Source organism: Schistocerca nitens, chromosome 10, assembly GCF_023898315.1.
Source record: "Schistocerca nitens isolate TAMUIC-IGC-003100 chromosome 10, iqSchNite1.1, whole genome shotgun sequence".
Taxonomy (NCBI): Eukaryota; Metazoa; Arthropoda; class Insecta; order Orthoptera; family Acrididae; genus Schistocerca; species Schistocerca nitens.
In genome coordinates this window covers 150,378,597-150,395,035 of record NC_064623.1, presented here as the reverse complement: position 1 = coordinate 150,395,035, position 16,439 = coordinate 150,378,597, and positions in this window count along the sequence as shown.

Sequence of the window (16,439 nt, the reverse complement as noted above, 5' to 3'; positions counted from 1 at the left end):
AGCTCTGCAGATGACGAAGAAATTGAAGAAATGTATGATGAAATAAAAGAAATTACTCAGATTGTGAAGGGAGACGAAAATTTAATAGTTATGGGTGACTGGAATTCGAGTGTAGGAAAAGGGAGAGAAGGAAACGTAGTAGGTGAATATGGATTGGGGCTAAGAAATGAAAGAGGAAGCCGCCTGGTAGAATTTTGCACAGAGCACAATTTAATCATAGCTAACACTTGGTTTAAGAATCATGATAGAAGGTTGTATACATGGAAGAACCCTGGAGATACTAAAAGGTATCAGATTGATTATATAATGGTAAGACAGAGATTTAGGAACCAGGTTTTAAATTGTAAGACATTTCCAGGGGCAGATGTGGACTCTGACCACAATCTATTGGTTATGAGCTGTAGATTAAAACTGGAGAAACTGCAAAAAGGTGGGAATTTAAGGAGATGGGACCTGGATAAACTGAAAGAACCAGAGGTTGTACAGAGTTTCAGGGAGAGCATAAGGGAACAATTGACAGGAATGGGGGAAAGAAATACAGTAGAAGAAGAATGGGTAGCTTTGAGGGATGAAGTAGTGAAGGCAGCAGAGGATCAAGTAGGTAAAAAGACGGGGGCTAGTAGAAATCCTTGGGTAACAGACGAAATATTGAATTTAATTGATGAAAGGAGAAAATATAAAAATGTAGTAAATGAAGCAAGCAAAAAGGAATACAAACGTCTCAAAAATGAGATCGACAGGAAGTGCAAAATGGCTAAGCAGGAATGGCTAGAGGACAAATGTAAGAATGTAGAGGCTTATCTTACTAGGGGCAAGATAGATACTGCCTACAGGAAAATTAAAGAGACCTTTGGAGATAAGAGAACCACTTGTATGAACATCAAGAGCTCAGATGGAAACCCAGTTCTAAGCAAAGAAGGGAAAGCAGAAAGGTGGAAGGAGTATATAGAGGGTCTATACAAGGGCGATGTACTTGAGGACAATATTATGGAAATGGAAGAGGATGTAGATGAAGATGAAATGGGAGATAAGATACTGCGTGAAGAGTTTGACAGAGCACTGAAAGACCTGAGTCGAAACAAGGCCCCCGGAGTAGACAACATTCCATTGGAACTACTGACGGCCTTGGGAGAGCCAGTCCTGACAAAACTCTACCATCTGGTGAGCAAGATGTATGAAACAGGCGAAATACCCTCAGACTTCAAGAAGAATATAATAATTCCAATCCCAAAGAAAGCAGGTGTTGACAGATGCGAGAATTACCGAACAATCAGTTTAATAAGCCACAGCTGCAAAATACTAACACGAATTCTTTACAGACGAATGGAAAAACTAGTGGAAGCCGACCTCGGGGAAGATCAGTTTGGATTCCGTAGAAATACTGGGACACGTGAGGCAATACTGACCTTACGACTTATCTTAGAAGAAAGATTAAGGAAAGGCAAACCTACGTTTCTAGCATTTGTAGACTTAGAGAAAGCTTTTGACAATGTTGACTGGAATACTCTCTTTCAAATTCTAAAGGTGGCAGGGGTAAAATACAGGGAGCGAAAGGCTATTTACAATTTGTACAGAAACCAGATGGCAGTCATAAGAGTTGAGGGACAGGAAAGGGAAGCAGTGGTTGGGAAGGGAGTAAGACAGGGTTGTAGCCTCTCCCCGATGTTATTCAATCTGTATATTGAGCAAGCAGTAAAGGAAACAAAAGAAAAATTCGGAGTAGGTATTAAAATCCATGGAGAAGAAATAAAAACTTTGAGGTTCGCCGATGACATTGTAATTCTGTCAGAGACAGCAAAGGACTTGGAAGAGCAGTTGAATGGAATGGATGGTGTCTTGAAGGGAGGATATAAGATGAACATCAACAAAAGCAAAACGAGGATAATGGAATGTAGTCGAATTAAGTCGGGTGATGTTGAGGGTATTAGATTAGGAAATGAGACACTTAAAGTAGTAAAGGAGTTTTGCTATTTGGGGAGCAAAATAACTGATGATGGTCGAAGTAGAGAGGATATAAAATGTAGACTGGCAATGGCAAGGAAAGCGTTTCTGAAGAAGAGAAATTTGTTAACATCGAGTATAGATTTAAGTGTCAGGAAGTCTTTTCTGAAAGTATTTGTATGGAGTGTAGCCATGTATGGAAGTGAAACATGGACGATAAATAGTTTGGACAAGAAGAGAATAGAAGCTTTCGAAATGTGGTGCTACAGAAGAATGCTGAAGATTAGATGGGTAGATCACATAACTAATGAGGAGGTACTGGACAGGATTGGGGAGAAGAGGAGTTTGTGGCACAACTTGACCAGAAGAAGGGATCGGTTGGTAGGACATGTTCTGAGGCATCAAGGGATCACCAATTTAGTATTGGAGGGCAGCGTGGAGGGTAAAAATCGTAGGGGGAGACCAAGAGATGCATACACTAAGCAAATTCAGAAGGATGTAGGTTGCAGTAGGTACTGGGAGATGAAGAAGCTTGCACAGGATAGAGTAGCATGGAGAGCTGCATCAAACCAGTCTCAGGACTGAAGACCACAACAACAACAACACGACTCTGCTTAACGCAGACTGTAAAATTTTTACACGCCTACTGGCAACGCGATGCCGCAAGATCCTGCCTAGCATTCTATCCCCGGAACAGACAACTCCGGGCGGCTCAGTTAATATACAAACGGCCACAGGAGAATGTCGCGATTTAATTGCACTAGCAGCGGCGTGCAGACTCCGCGCAGCAGTGGTTGCCATTGATTTTGACAGCGCATTCGACAAATTGCGGCATCCTTTTCTGTTCTCAGTGATGAACCGCATGGGTTTTCCACCAACCTTTATCGACGTGATCCGGCGCCTGTACGGCACCGCCGAATCTCTGATTCAGGTTAACGGCCGTGTGGCGGGACCAGTGGCGATCCGGCGTTCCGTACGGCAAGGCTGCCCACTTTCGACCCTACTGTATGCCATAAGCCTGGAGCCACTCATCGGGAGTCTGACGAGCCACCTTTCTGGTCTCACTTTGCGACAGCACAGTTTTCGATGTCGTGCGTATGCGGACGACCTCCTCCTCTTGATCCGCTCACGGAGTGAAACACACACGGTACTTGATTTGATATCAACGTACGGCACTGCAGCGGGCAGTACCATGAATGTGGCTAAATCCGCGGCGATGCCCATTGGACGCGGCCTCCCACACGACGACTTAGCACCTCTCCCGTGTGTACAACAACTACGATATCTTGGTATCATTTTCACCTCCACCGTGCGCCGCTCCGCTGCCATCAATTTTCGGCGTGCACTCCAAACTATCCGCACGACGGTGCGACACAATCTTCTCCGACGACTCGATTCTTTACAACGTGTCCAATACCTCAATCAACATGTGGCGGCCAGAATGGTCCACATCGCACAGGTCCTCCCGCTGCCATCAACTATTGGACGCAGCCTCCAGGCTGCCCTCGGATACTTCCTTACGGCCGGTACGATCTTTAAGGTCCGCTGCGACACGCTCACCCTTCCCCCGCGAGCAGGAGGCCTCGGCCTTGTCAATGTGCGACTCCGAGCGGCGTCCTTGTACATGTCCACCATGCACAAGCAGTGGCACGGGGGCACCTCCCTTACGCGCAGCTTGCTGGAAATTCTTGTGCCCGCGACCATAACACCACCAGTACCAGTCGGACACATCAAGCACCATTTGACCCACATTTCTGATTTCATCGTCGACTTCAGTTATGCTCACACGCACTTACCGACCACGCGTTCTCCTCGACCTAAAGATTTTTACACCCCACTCCTTCGTTCCATATCCAGCAACAATATCGAACTGAGACATCCGTCCACGCGGTGGCCAACGGTTTGGCGTCACATCCACCAGCCTTTTCTTCCCTCCAACGTCCGGGCAACATGGTACCAAGTCGCAAATGAAAAATTCGCCACAAACCATCGCCTTCACGCCATCGGACTACAGGACTCTCCACTTTGTTCCATTTGCCACCTCGTGGATGACGATGTCCACCAACTGACTTGTGCTGCCACCAGTGACGTCTGGAAACTTGCCCGACAGTTTGTTGCCTGTTACCTCCGCGTTCCGCCGGACTCGATTGACCCACGGACTTTTATCCATCCTGAGAATTCTTATTTCCCCGCCTCCAAAAATCATGCGATTGTATGGGTCAAGGGGTGGACGATCACCTACATGTATAATGGTGGCGACAAATCACGCCTTGATTTCTGGCAGTACTTACAAACCGCCCACAGTGAAGTTGAACAGCGACCGTGCTACCGCGCCTTCTTCGCCAACTACTTACATGCGATCTTTACTTCACCCCCGCTCAGTTGGATGGTGCCACACGCCGACAGCACTCCCGCCCCCCCTGCTGACATGTGAGACTCCCCGCGCTACTTTCTACATTTGTAACCCACAGTGGAGTAGGCGCATGGACACGCGCCTCCTTTCTTCAATAAAAAAAAAAAAAAAGTGGTTAGCGTTCAAGCCCCATAATCGCTGGATCGCAGGCTCGAGTCCCGTTCGTCACTTTTTTTTTAAATTTCTAACACAGTCATTTTCTTTACTATTTATATTACAATTGATCTAATGGGAAAAATACGTGTAATCGGATGAACTTTTATTAAATTTGCAATGTTATTTGGCAGTCTACAAATTTTTATCATCACAAATAATATTATATTCATAACTATAACTAGAAAACAACCAAAGGCATATAGTGATACTAAAAATGTAAGCTTGTTCGCGATTTGAGAAATACGTTATACTTGGAAGGAGCCCGAAACGACTTGTTACCTCCAAGTTTTTGCCGGCACAGACGGCTTTCGAAAGATGTACAAGTTGCAGGATGGTATTTTTTGTAAAAACATGAGAAACATAAAAGTTAAACGGCACCAGCGGCATTGAATAAATGCTGTGTTTCCGCAGACGCAAGGTCTTTTGAGGTTTTCCGTGGGAAAACAAACCTCGTTAACATTTGCAAAAACCTCTCTTTCAGCCGATACTTTGGAAGCAAATTATGCATAACGGAGCATTTCCTTAAATATCGGCGCTGATAATTGGTCATGCAGTATCGAGTGTATTTTAATAGCGTCTTCACGAGAAGCACTTTCTCGTTCTCTTTCGATTAAATACGAACAATTCTGAAGACACGGGCAAACATACATTTTCAGTATCACTTTATGGTTCAAATGGTTCAAATGGCTTTGAGCACAATGGGACTTAACATCTGTGGTCATCAGTCCCGTAGAACTTATAACTACTTAAACCGAACTAACCTAAGGACCCTGCGACCGTAACGGTCATGCGGTTCCAGACTGAAGCGCCCAGAACCGCACGGCCACACCGGCCGGCGTCACTTCATGCGTTTGGTCGTTTACTAGTTATAGTTATGAATATTATATTATTTGTGATAGTAAAAATTTGTAGACTACCAAATAACATTGTAAGTTTAATAAAAGTTCATCCGATTACACGTATTTTTCACATTAGATCAATTGTAATGTAAATAGTAAAGAAAATGACTATGTTAGAAATAAAAAAAAGTGACGAACGGGACTCGAGCCCACGATCCAGCGACTACGGAGCTTGAACGCTAACCACTCGGCTGCCGCCGCTTCCTAGTAAAAATGGCTCAGGTATATATTTGACGACCGAAATTATCTTGCGATTTTGTCAATAACGATTGAGAATAGGCGCTACTGCTTACACATTTTGTTGTCCTCATGGAATACTACGAGTGTGCAAAGTTTGCAATAAATCCGCGTTCCAAACGTCATGGCCTCCCCTTGTTAGTTGAGATACCTACAGTATCAACAGTCACAAATTTTTAATCGGCGGTCTTACATTTCCACATCACGGATTTTCGGAGTGGGTTCCTTTGTGGTGAACTCAATTGGACGGCCGGAGCTCACTTCGTCTTCGGTGATTATCAAACAACGTTTAAATTCATTAATCCAAAAGTAAATGGTCTTCGATGATGGTGCAGAGCCCGGCTGAACTTTACCCAGTTGATTTGTTCGGCTGTCTAACTCTTGAAATAAAAATGTTTGATAATAACACGAAACTTCATTTCCAACCGCAGTCGACAGAATGGCCAATTCAGACGGCTATCATCAATAAACTGTACGGCGTACATTGTTGGAATACTTTACATGATGCTTGTAATAATGAAACTTACAAGCCATAAAGGCGCAACGAAAAAGTTCCTTTCTTTCACGGATATTTACCAGACTTATCAAACAAGCAAAATTCTGAAACGAGCCGGTTAGTTTCATATAGCTCGACCAAACTGGTTACTTGCACTCTATGTTTGTTACACCGTATGAAGTCTGCCACACTACATTCATACCCTGGCAAGAGGGAAAGAGGAACCAAGCTAGGAGTTTTATTTCGTTTATTCCTATATATGTTATTTTAATTTCGTTTACCCTGTATTGCATGAGTGATTTTTGAAGGCGTTAGGCAGGGGCAGCTAAATCAGCCTCTATTTTATTTCCTTCTTTACACTAACGATTATCTCCGTTACTTCCTATGAGTGCATCTTCGGCATTCTTTCAACTGAATCTTAAACTATTGCGCGTTAGGGGACCTCTGGTTCTTGTTCTAATGTTATGATTTTGATTGTAAAGTCTATGTTGAGCCCGCTACCTTTGCCTTTGTACATTATGGGAGCATATGATTCATGAAAAGAGATTCTGAGCCTTCCCCAGGCTAACCTCATACACCACAACTGAAATAATGAGAATATTTGGGTTTTTTTTAAGATCAATTCACTTTTACTTTGCGGTTTAGTACCATGGTGTACAGGGTGATTATAATTAAATTCTCTCTGCTTGAGAGGACCATCATGAATAAGGAAGAAACCACATTTCAGTTTCCACACAGAGGGTAAAGACTTTAACTGCGTACCACATTAACGATCCAGGTTACGAACGCTGCTCGATGTGACGGCCATCTGCACCCACGACAGAGTGGAACTGCACCAGAAATACCATTTCGCAATTATTCGCATCATTTTTCGAAAGGTGGACCATGCATTGTTCAGCTGTCGTGAGACAGCACTGCAGTACTTGGGTTGAACGTTCCTCTGACATCGACCTGTCCACTGCTTGAAGATCGCACGTTGCTTCCACCATTCTCAGCCAGGTTCAAATGGTTCTGAGCACTATGCGACTTAACTTCTGAGGTCACCAGTCGCCTAGAACTTAGAAGTAATTAAACCTAACTAACGTAAGGACATCACACACATTCACGCCCGAGGCAGGATTCGAACCTGTGACCGTAGCGGTCGCCCGGTTCCAGACTGTAGCGCCTAGAACCGCACGGCCATCTCAGCAAGGTCAACAGCAACTCTCTTCAACAGATTTTGGCGCAACTGGCCGTCGGCGTCTCCCCGGAGTAATAGCCAAAATCGTCAGGTAATTCGAAACTTCCGAATCGTGTTCCTGAAACCCAGTTCGGAAAGAGGACCTGTCGGTATCACCTTAATGTGCCCTTTCTTAGGGCATGGGTGTGTTGTAAGTAGGCTGTTTAGGTTTTTATGTTGGTAACGCCATGTAGCACTCTATATGAAAATCACTGACTGTGCTTTGTGCAGCCTGTGGCTGGTTTGCATTGTTGGAATTTGCTGTTGTAGTGTTGGGCAGTTGGATGTTAACAGCGCATAGCGTTGCGCAGTTGGAGGTGAGCCGCCAGCAGTGGTGGATGTGGGGAGTGAGATGGCGGAGTTTTGAGAGCGGATGATCTGGACGTGTGTCCACCAGAGACAGTAAATTTGTAAGACTGGATGTCATGAACTGATATATATATATATATATATATATATATATATATATATATATATATATATATATATATATATATATATATCAGTTCATGACATCCAGTCTTACAAATTTACTGTCTCTGGTGGACACACGTCCAGATCATCCGCTCTCAAAACTCCGCCATCTCACTCCCCACATCCACCACTGCTGGCGGCTCACCTCCAACAGAAATAATATGTGACAGGAATAACTTTAGGCTACTTATAGAAAACGCAAACTATGAAGAAGATGCGCCAAAACCTCGACCCAAGAGAGTGTGGACAGATGAGCAGAGACGAGCAGTTGGCGAGAAAATGAAGAAGTACTGGGAAGAACGGAAGAAAAAGAAACACCATAAGTCTTAAGTTGTATGCGGTCCATAGCTGGCCAAATTCATAATAAAAAAAAAATATATATATATATATAATGACTGCTGAACACTATTAAGGTAAATACATTGTTTGTTCTTTAACAAAATCTTTCATTTGCTAACTATGCCTATCAGTAGTTAGTCCCTTCAGTAGTTAGAATCTTTTATTTAGATGGCAATAGTGGCGCTCGCTGTATTGCAGTAGTTCGAGTAACGAAGATTTTTGTGAGGTAAGTGATTCATGAAAGATATAGGTTATTGTTAGTCAGGGCCATTCCTTTGCAGGGATTTTTTAAAGTCAGATTGCGTTGCGCTAAAAATATTGTGTGTCAGTTTAGTGTTGATCAGAATAAGTAAAGAGCGAAATGTCTGAGTACGTTCAGTTCTGCTCAGCTGTTTGAAAATCAAATAACGTAAGCACAGCACAGTAATTCAATAATTTTTCTAAGGGGACCTCTCAGTGTGTATGTGTTGGTCTTAGCACAAGTTAGTTTAAATTAGGTTAAGTAGTGTGTGAGTCTAGGGACCGATGACCTCAGCAGTTTGGTCCCGTAGGAGTTCACACACATTTGAATACAGTTTTTAGGTCGGTTACTCCTGCTACAATGATAGGCTATCAAAATTTAAGTGAGTTGGAAAGCGGTGTTGTAATCGGCGTACGAGCGGTGGGACACAGCATCTCCGAGGTAGAGATGAAGTGGGCAGTTTCCCGTAGGACCATCTCACGAGGGTACCTTGAATATCAAGAAATTAAGAAGTTGGCTGCTTTGAAGTAAGCCTTATATCATTGTGATATTTTTTTCTAATCTGTTAAACCTTTAAGCACAGGTGCGCTTCCCCGAAGCTTTCGACGTACAGCTTTCAAATTTAAAGTTACGTCATCTGTTTTGAGTCGTCAATGGTGCTTATATAGTTTTAGTGTGTTGCAGAAGGGCATCTAATAAGACAGACTGTGTCCATGCTAGTAAACACCGCTGTTTCAGCCGATAACGGGCGGGCTGCGGTCCGGCTGTCTTGTAAGCATTGTCATACTGTTTGCTGTTTTGCAATATAGCACTTCAGATTTCTTTTGCAGAAGCTCATTCAACTTAAGGTTTAAGGTCAAAAAAATTTGCAAATTGTTTCATTTTGTTAAAGGAAATTTTGTGGTTATATATTGTTAAATAAACTGTTTGTACGAACAGAAAGTTATATTGGTCGTCAATAAAATTCTGGGTTTGAAGCCGCATTGTCAAATATAAAATTCCGACGTTTCGCCGACTGTTCCAAGCACCTTCCTCAGGGTGTACTGCTAACTGCAGTTAGCAATAGACCCTGAGGGAAGCGTCTTACAACAGTCGCCGAGACGTCGGAATTTTATAGTTGACAATGCGGCCTCAAACCCAGAAGAATTTTATTGATTGCGAGAACGGCCACGGAAGCGTAAGTTTACATTTACATTGGTGGGTCCTCTCTTCCACGTTTTCCTTAATTCCAGTAAGTACCATGTATGAAATTGTAACGTCATAACTCATGCGGTATTTTTACTGGATGGCGGAAAAATATTTCGTATAGGCTTTATGCAAGTCGCAAAGTGCTCTCACTCTCTACATACTGGACGAATAAAGTCTTTTGCAGCCCCCGCCCCCCCCCCCCCCCACCGGCCACCTGCCCCTTTCATAGGTAGATGGTTCTTACCCCCACATTGTCACCTGACATGTGTAACCCCCCCCCGCCCCCCCCCCCCCCCCCACACACACACACAGTATATATGGATTGCTACCCATCCTCATCTACGTTTGGGAACCGCCTGACATATAAATAAAATCAACTTTTCATTAACAAATGTGGTAAGTATAGTTTACACATTTTCACACAGTATTTTCGATTTATATTCAGACACTGAATCACTTTGACTGCACACACATCACTGTTTGATTTTATTTACTCACTGCGCTACCTTTTCGGTTCCTTCCTTCGTCACTCATAACAAACTGACACTCGAACTCACGACGGGTTTTGCTTTATAAACCGGCTATCAATGAGCAGTCCCACCAGGACGAATTCCAGAACATACCAAAAAGGCCCACAATTTTCAAGAACATTCCACAACATTCTAGAGCGTTCTGAAATGTTACACAATGATCTGGGATGTCCCGAAATGTTCCAGAACATTCTAAAATCTTCCCGAATGTTCCAGACTATTCCCGAACATTCCAGAACATCCTGGATCAAAAATAATTTTCTAGACGGTGAAACTTCCAAGTCCTCACTTCTTCAAAAGCACCCCCTCCAGGTAAAAATGGAAACCTTCTTCATGGATGGGCGATAGAGCGCTACCGCACCAAATAACTCCCTTGATCGTAACAGGACTCGTTTCCGAGTTTTAGCGACACGCACATTGTACACTTATTTTCATAGTATATATTTATTACGTTGACAGCTGCAGCCTGATTTAAGTTGGTTTAAGTACTTCTCAATACCGGACTTCCTCCAGAACTAATTACATGATGTATCAACTGTTGTACTTATTAGAATTGTCCTACTACCAAGAATTGTTTCCCTGTCCGCGTATTTAGTCGGAACTTATTTGTTCCTGTTGTAATTCAGCCTTCATCCCAAATTATTATTTCTTAAAAATGGTTCAAATGGCTCTGAGCACTATGGGACTTAACATCGGAGGTCACTAGATTCCGAGAAGCACTCGTTTCCTGTTACTGACTGTCCAGTGCCGTCTACATCTACATACATACTCCGAAATCCACCATACGGTGCGTGGCGGACGGTACCTCGTACCACAACTAGCATCTTCTCTCCCTGTTCCACTCCCAAACAGAACGAGGGAAAAATGACTGCCTATATGCCTCTGTACGATCCCTAATCTCTCTTGTCTTGTGGTCTTTCCGCAAAATATAAGTTGGCGGCAGTAAAATTGTACTGCAGTCAGCCTCAAATGCTGGTTCTCTAAATTTCCTCACTACTAATGAAGTATTCAAACAATACGGAATTCTTTTTCCTATTCATCCACATTAATTTTCATTTAACTATATTTAGAGTTAGCTGCCATTCTTTACACCGATCACAAATCCTGTCCAAGCCATTCACGAAAAGAACGCCTCCTTTCCTCCAGAGACTGCCACCCGAGTTCCTGAAGCATTTCCGTAACACTCGCGTGATGATCAAACCTACCAGTAAGAAATCTAGCAGCCCGCCTCTGAATTGCTTCTATGTTCTCCCTCAATCCGACCTGATATGGATCCCAAACGCTCGAGCAGTACTCAAGAATAGGTCGTATTAGTGTTTTATAAGCGGTCTCCTTTACAGATGAACCACATCTTCCCAAAATTCTACCAATGAACCGAAGACGACTATCCGCCTTCCCCACAACTTCCATTACATGCTTGTCCCACTTCAAATCGCTCTGCAATGTCACGGCCAAATATTTAATCGACGTGACTGTGTCAAGCGCTACACTACTAATGAAGTATTCAAACAATACGGAATTCTTTTTCCTATTCATCCACATTAATTTTCATTTATCTATATTTAGAGTTAGCTGCCATTCTTTACACCGATCACAAATCCTGTCCAAGTCATCTTGTATCCTCCTACAGTCACTCAACGACGACACCTTCACGTACACCACAGCATCATCAGCAAACAGCCGCACATTGCTATCCACCCTATCCAAAAGATCATTTATGTAGATAGAAAACAACAGTGGACGTACCACACTTCCCTGGGGCACTCCAGATGATACCCTCACCTCCGATGAGGACAACGTACTGGGTTCTATTACTTAAGAAGTCTTCGAGCCACTCACATACTTGGGAACCAATCCCACATGCTTGTACCTTAGGACTCTGCAGTAGGGCACCGAGTCAAACGCTTTCCCGAAGTCAAGGAATATGGCATCCTTATGATACCGTTCATCCATGGTTCGCAAGATATCATGTGAAAAAAGGGCCAGTTGCGTTTCGCAGGAGCGATGCTTTCTAAAGCCGTGCTGATGCATGAACAGCAACTTCTCTGTCTCAAGGAAATTCATTATATTCGAACTGAGAATATGTTCGAGAATCCTGCAATCCTACAAGCAGCATCAGCGTCACCAAGCGCTGACTGTAGAAATGTGTAGCCTACGACTAAATGGTTCAAATGGCTCTGAGCACTATGGGACTTAACATCTGAGGTCATTAGTGCCCTCGAACTTGGAACTACCTGAAACTAACTAACCTAAGGACATCACGCACATCCATGGCCGAGGCAGGATTCGAACCTGCGGTCTCGCGTTTCCAGACTGAAGACGCTAGCACCGCTCGGTCACGGCGACCGGCTACGACTAAAGGCTCGACCGTTGTACCCCATACCTACGCACTGTCATTGTCCTAGTTGGACTGCTGTTTGCACTTTGGAACTCACGAGTGACTCCTTCCGATGGTTTCATGAGATTTTTTACAACTACGGACCGCAATGCTTGACAATCCCTCTCTGTCAGTGCATAAGGAGTGCCAGGACTTGTATTAGCTGAAGTTGGCCCTTCACGTACCCACTTCACCGTCAAATCACCAGCTGTCCACTTTGGCGCTTTTAATAGCTTCGAAACATCCTTGACTGCCTTGTTACTCAGTTGACATCCACCTTTGAAGTCACTGAGCACTCCGACCGACCCATGCTGAAATTGATGCTTCCCTACTCACAACTACCCGCCACATTTTAGCACTGGCGCGTCCGCCTCTCTTTCGCTATTGGTGAATTCGGCATTATACTGTTCTGTCCGGATACCTTTGATCAGGTAGTGTATATAAAAACGCTAACATACCGGGTGATCAAAATGTCAGTATAAATTTGAAAACCTTATAAACCACGGAATAATGTAGATAGAGAGGTAAAAATTGACACACATGCTTGGAATGACATGGGGTTTTATTAGAACCAAAAAAAGCACCCCATATTGCTAGACGCGTGAAAGATCTCTTGCGCGTGTCGTTTGATGATGATCGTGTGCTCAGCCGCCACTTTCGTCATGCTTGCCCTCCCAGGTCCCCAGACCTCAGTCCGTGCGATTATTGGCTTTGGGGTTACCTGAAGTCGCAAGTGTATCGTGATCGACTGACATCTCTAGGGACACTGAAAGACAACATCCGACGCCAATGCCCCACCATAACTCCGGACATGCTTTACAGGGCTGTTCACAACATTATTCCTCGACTACAGCTAGTGTTGAGGAATGATGCTTGACATATTGAGCATTTCTTGTAAAGAACATCATCTTTGCTTGTCTAGCTGTTATGCTAATTATTGCTATTCTGATCAGATGAAGCGCCATCTGTCGGACATTTTTTGAACTTTTGTATTTTTTTGGTTCTAATAAAACCCCATGTTATTCCAAGTATGTGTGTCAATTTGTGCCTCTCTATCTACATTATTCCGTGATTTATTCAGTTTTCAAATTTATACTGATTCTTTGATCACCCGGTATATACCATAATGTACCTTAAAGGTAACCGTGAACAAACTTTGGGTTAAACACAAAATACTGCAATCGATCGACGAAAGGGAAAGCATAAGTATGTTCAAGCGAAGACTGGACTGCAGTAATAAAACTGTATTTGTAATGAAATAAACAGGACGCGCAGGAAATCACAGACTGCAGGAAAAATGTGAATAAATAGGAAATAGTCATCGAGGGAAGTAATTTAGCACATAGAAAAGTCAGAACAGCCGTAGGCGAAATTAGAAACAAAGGTTCCTACATTAAGGCTACAAGAGAAATTCCACTGTTAAACGCAGAACTAAGAGTGCTTGGATGATAAGGGTACACAAAAAAGGAACAGCACACATTACCCCACCTTCTCATGCACCTTAACATTAATAATATACTGAAAAATTTATAAATAAATCCACAGTTTGTTAATTGACGATTAGCTTGGCTTTAAGAAAGATGAAAATTATAGACAGGCAGTTGAGACTTTGAGCTTGATAATTGAAGCAAGACTGACGAAAAATCGAAAAACGTTCATAGGATTTGTCGACCTGGGAACAGCGTTCGACTATGCAAAAAGGAGCAAGATTCGAAATCATGAGAAATAATAGGTGTAAGCTACAGGGAAGAAACGGCACTATAGCATATATGTAAGAATCAAAGCTGAAAACTAAAAATTGAAAGAGGGTGTAAGACAGGGATGTAGCCCATCTCCTCAACTGTTCAGTCTATACATTGAAGAAGCAATGAAGCAAATAAAAGAAAGGTTCAATAGTGAAAGGATGCTAGTGATAAGATTCGCTAATGACACTACCATGGTCATGAAAGTGAGGAAGAACTACAGGATCTGTTGAGTGGAATGGTCTAATGAGTACAGAAAATGGAATGAGAGTAAACCGAAGAAAGACGAAACTAATAAGAGTAGCAGAAATGAGATAGCGATAAACTTAACTTGGATGATGGTGACCATGCATGTGGTAGAAGTGTAGGAATTCTGCTGCCTTGGAAAAAAAAACACATGGTGGATGGAGCAAGTAGGTTATAAGAAGCAATCTACTTCAGGCAAACAGAGCACTCCGATCAATAATATAATCTTACAGTATTTAACTTGAGTAAAACATTTCTGAATTTGTATGTCTGGAGCATAGAAATGTATGAAAGTGAATCAGGAATTCTAGGAAGAATTGATGCGCTTGAGACGTGGTCTTACAAAAAGATGTTGACAGTTAGGTGGATTGATAATTACAAAAGGATGTTGACAATTAGGTGGACTGATCAGATACAAATTTAGAGGTTCTGCGCTGAATCGAGAAAATCAGAAACGTGTGGAAAATGTTGATGGGCCAGGATGATGGGACAATTGTTAAGACGTAAGGGATAGTCCCCGTTGTAGGAGAGGCAGCTGTAGAGAGTAAAAACTGTAAGGGCAGAGACTGCAATACATACAAGAAATAATGGAAGACGTTGGTTGAAAGTGCTGCTCTGAGCTGAAGAGGTTGGCAATGTAGAGGAACCCGTTTGTTTTCATTTTGTTTTAGGGAGCAAAACAACTAGGGTCATATGCGCCCATATCGAATTGTAGAAAACGAATGCGAAGAGAGAAGTTAATCGGGACGGAAGATAAGACAGTTAAAAACAGGGACGTGGAGAAATGCATGTAAAATACGCCATAAAGAAACGGAGGTCCTGAACTAAGTATTAAATGTCTTTCGCCATATTGGTAGGACGGATAGCAGTGAAATGAGGCCGACAGCCCGCGTGTCGTTCGCTAGAACGCCCGATAACTCAGACAGCAAACACAAATGAGAACGTAAGTGGAAGAGCATTCCGTCAGGAAATGGCGGAACGTCAAAGGTTTAGGGTAGTGAGCAGTTCCTTCATTCCTTCATCCTTCCTGTATGTTTGTGAATGACTGAAAGTAATTATTTTGTGAGTGAAAGATGGATCATTAACCAAAGATAAATAGATGGTGGTGGACCTGAATTATCATTTCTTTGACGTAAGGTGGTGCAAGAGTAGAGTGGCCAATGGCTTGCTCGAGTTTCATTTGTTTCTGGAGAACGCGGCAGGAAACAGCCAATGAGCGGCATCTTCCTAGTTTCGTTTGAATAGGTGGTCGTTGGGGTAGCTTTCCGCCATGTTTGGCACTCAGCAGCGGGGAGACCTACGGTGAGGACACGTCTCAGAAGCACCGGCAGAAATGGTGAGATAACCTGGTTAAAAATTACTTATATTGTGTTACATGTTACGCGGAATGTTGCCTTTCAAGAAGAGCTTAGACAATTGTAATTATTTTGCGATATTGAAATAGCTGCGTTTGCGAGGTCTGACTTATAACAGATGGCATTTGCCTTCAGCATAGTTAGCAACATTTAGGATTTCAGTTATTTGTATTTGTTAAATTAATAGTGTACATCAAGTACTTCAGTCTGACACGCGCTTTGAGAATATCTTTTGAATTTAGAGGATTTTTTCCTTGTGGGTGATTGCAAATTTCCACGCCAAACCGCTATCGGTGCAGAGTAGAGCATATGAGTGGCTAAAGGCCCCTTCAGTGCTTAATTGCGTCAATACGAACCAGTAAATAAAAATGCTTCTCGTCAGTGTGCTTGATGGTATTTTCGTGTGTGTCCTTGGGTGACTGGTGGAGCCTTGTGCTTTGCGCCAAATCATTTTAAGGGATGCGTTCTCACTCAGTGCTAAGGGGTTGATTCATTGGGACATGTCTTCTGATTATTAACATAGTAATGTTCACGTAAAATTTTGCATCGAAATATGATAAAATTGTGTGTGACTTGTGAAATGTGC